The 3,557-nt window shown below is 36.3% G+C and overlaps 1 pseudogene; it reads right to left on the bottom strand.

Annotated features, from left to right (window-relative positions):
* Positions 1–317: 317 nt before the first annotated feature.
* LOC123388546 lies at positions 318–1,216 on the bottom strand (annotated as a pseudogene).
* Positions 1,217–3,557: the final 2,341 nt, after the last annotated feature.

Below are 3,557 nucleotides of genomic sequence, written 5' to 3'. Positions count from 1 at the left end.
CTTTCTATTAATCCTGGTCTTATCCTATCTCACTATCTGTTTCATCATGTATAGATCTTATCTACACTGTGTCCTTCGTATGCAAGTTTTTACTGGTTAACTATATATGAATGTACTTCTTAACAAAATGCTATAATTTTTCAGACATTTAAATTACTGTAAATTACATACTGAATGTCTCTTTCTGCAAGTTCACTTAGGAGTATGACAGGTAAATAGAAGTCAATCTCTGTATGTTGAACTCATCTATCTTTGTTTTTCCTTCTGAAGGGACATGTAACAGTGTTTAATGTTGATAGGAAACACAGTACAATCAACTAAGAGAAGATATTGCATAATTTTTCCTACATCCTTTGTCCTGCATATTTTATATCTTTGTTCCTCAAGTTATAGCTCAAAGGATTCAGCATCGGAATAATGAGGCTATAAAATATGGACACCACTTTGTCAATATTAAAAGAATGACTGGACTTAGGTTGAACATGCATAAATATCAAAGTCCCATAGAACATAGTGGTCACTGTTGGGTGGGACCCACAGGTGGGAAAAGCCTTGCACCTTCCTTCAGCTGAGTTCATCCTGACAATAGCTAACAGGATCAGCAGGTAAGACACAAGAACTATCAGAAGCAATAAAATCAAATTAAAAACTGAGAAAATCATAATCATCACTTCCATTTTGTGCATATTAGAGCAGAGCAAAGATAACAAGGGGAAGCTGTTACAATAGAAATGATTTTCAATATTGTAGCCACAGAAAGATAAACTAAGTACCTTGGTGGTGACTGTAAGAGACACAAATGTGTCCTAGAGATAGGGGATTACCACCAGCATCTGATCTAGACTTGGTGGCATGATGACAGGGTGAAGGTTACAGATGGCCATGGTAGGGCTCCTAGGACATAGCTTACAGGAAAGCTCCATGGGTGGTGCACAAATAATAGGAGATCGTATGTGCTTCCACAACACATGAAACATTTTGGGTTCCCCAGTGGTTGAATTACCCAGATCAGTGAGAGCCAGGAGTTTGAATAAGAAGTAAATGAATGTTTGTAGCCCAGAGTCTGTCTTGGTGAGGAAGCTCAAGCTCGAGAACCCATCACCAAGACCAGGTAAATAGTGGGGAAGAGTCCAGGCAATGGAGCCTGCAGCTCAGGGGGTCCTGTGGTTCCCAATAAAATGAATTCTTTCCACAGTGTTATACTGTGTTTGTCCATCCAGGTCATTCAGGAAACCTACCTTGGGAATAAATAAAAAAATAACCATGAACCTGCATGACATATGACTGAGATGACCATTGTAATAAGTGATTAAAGGCTGAAATCTTGCTAGCTGGCAGCTCAAGTCTCTCTCTTCTGGCTTAGGTTGAGCTCTTTATAGTTTTCTTTCTTTCTTTCTTTCTTTTTAAGATTTTATTTTTATTTATTTATTTGAGAGAAAGAGAGAATGAGAGAGAGGCAGAGAGCATGAGAGGGGAAAGGTCAGAGGGGCAAGCAGGCTCCCCACTGAGCAGAGAGCCCACTGTGAACTCCAGGATCATGACCTGAGCCAAAGCAGTCCTTTAACCAGCTGAGGCACCCAGATGCCCCTCTTTATAGCTTTCTCAGGGATGACAGCAAAGCACAAAAAACAAAAGGAAAATCTCTATATTTGGACTTTATCAAAATAGAAAAAAAATGAATTTTACGGATGAAAGGAAATTATTAAAGAATGAAAAGTTGGAAATAATGGAAATAAATTATAAATTTATTGGATATAATGGACAAAATTATATAGATAATGGAAAAATTATGAATCTTATATCTGGTAAGGGTCTTGTTCATAAAATATCCAAAGGCTACTTAAAACTCAACATCTCAAAGAAAAATTACCCAAATTAAAAAACAGGCAAAACACTTGAACAGACGTATCTCACAGAAAATATACAAATGGCCTAAGCTCAGGAAAAACTATTTGAGTTGTTTGTCATTAGAAAAATGCAAATCAAAACCACAGGGAGCTGCCACTTCACCTGCTTTAGAGTGACTTAGAAAAGAAAAGACAAGGCAATGGCAAGACGTGGGTATCCTGTAGGTATCTTGCAGCCAGGCCCTCTTTAGCATATGAAAGTTCTTTTGAAACATCCTTTTTCCTTACTTCCCCCAACTTTGGAGTGCATAATCACCACTCCTCAAGACCCAGGTGCAGTGGCCCTTTCTGCCCTTGGGTCCTGTCCCAATGCTTTAATAAACCACCATTTCACATCACACAACAAAGATAGACAGAAAGACAGAAAGACAGACAGACAGAAAGAAAGAAGAACTGGCAATAGTGTGGAGATTAGAATATTCATGTATTATTGGGGAAGTAAAATGGCACAGCCACTAGGGAAGCACATTGATGGTTACTCAATAAGTTAAACATAAAATTATCATTATGATTCAGTAATTCCATTCTTGGATATGTACTCAGGAGTACTGACAACCCCAAGTGTCCAACAAAACTTTGCTTGTAAACGTTCATAAGAGCATTCATAATAGTTATAATAGTTCATAACATTCAAAACTTAGAGACAACCCAAATGTCCAACAACTGGTGAATGGATAACATGTGTGTTGTATCTACAATGGAATATTATTATACCATACAAGGAAAGAAGTATTGGTATATGGTACAACATGTATGTGTCTTTAAAACTTTATGCTAAGCAAAATAAGCCAAGTATAAAAGGGCACATAGTATACATTTTATATAATTCCATTACATGGAATATCCAGAAGAGATAAATCCACAGAGATAGAAAGCAGATTAGTCGTGGCTTATTAGAAACACTAAATTAATTCTCAGGAGACAATACAGGTAAGGACATCTTTCTGGTAGATATAAAAAATATCATGAATCTCATGGAATAAATGAAAATATTAAAACCTGCACTCTGTTCAAATCCAAGCTAATAAATACCTGTCCCCCATATATGAAAAGATATGAGATGTTTTTCTCATCATCTCTAGAGTTCTATGTAAAGCACTGAACTCTTTGTTTTACATGGTTCAATTTATACTTACATTACTTTATTTGATTACTAAAGGTAAACTTGTTCTTACCTTTTAAATCTGTTTTTTTCCCTCCCTCTCAAGACTATACAAACATGTAAAAAATACAATGAGATTAACACTGGACCTTCATAAAAATCTACCCTCAGTGTAGAGGTGAGAGAATTAAACCATTCCCCAGTCCTGCCCCTCCAACTGCCAAATACAGTTCTCTAAACTGAATTGACACTAAGTATATTCTGCAATGAAAGATCAACAAAATATGCACTTAAATTCACATATTTAAACATTGAAGTAATTTTCAAGGGGGGATAAGGAGAGTTTTGGAAAAAGCTATTAAGTAAGTGGAAAAGAAATCTTAAATTTAGGCAAAATGCATGTTACTGCTTTATAATTTTGCAAGAATTATTTGCCTAAATTCTATTTATCTTTTAATCTTAGCTCCAATCTCCATTAGATGTGCATTGAGTCATTCAAGGGACAATCTCATGGCATTTCAGGAACTCTTCCATGGCTTGTAGGTAAG

This window comes from Mustela putorius, unplaced genomic scaffold (assembly GCF_011764305.1).
Source record: "Mustela putorius furo isolate JIRA1106 unplaced genomic scaffold, ASM1176430v1.1 tig00000127_pilon_pilon_pilon, whole genome shotgun sequence".
In the NCBI taxonomy this organism is placed as follows: Eukaryota; Metazoa; Chordata; class Mammalia; order Carnivora; family Mustelidae; genus Mustela; species Mustela putorius.
The sequence above is the reverse complement of the archived record's forward strand: the minus strand, read 5'-3'. Positions and strand labels throughout refer to the sequence as shown.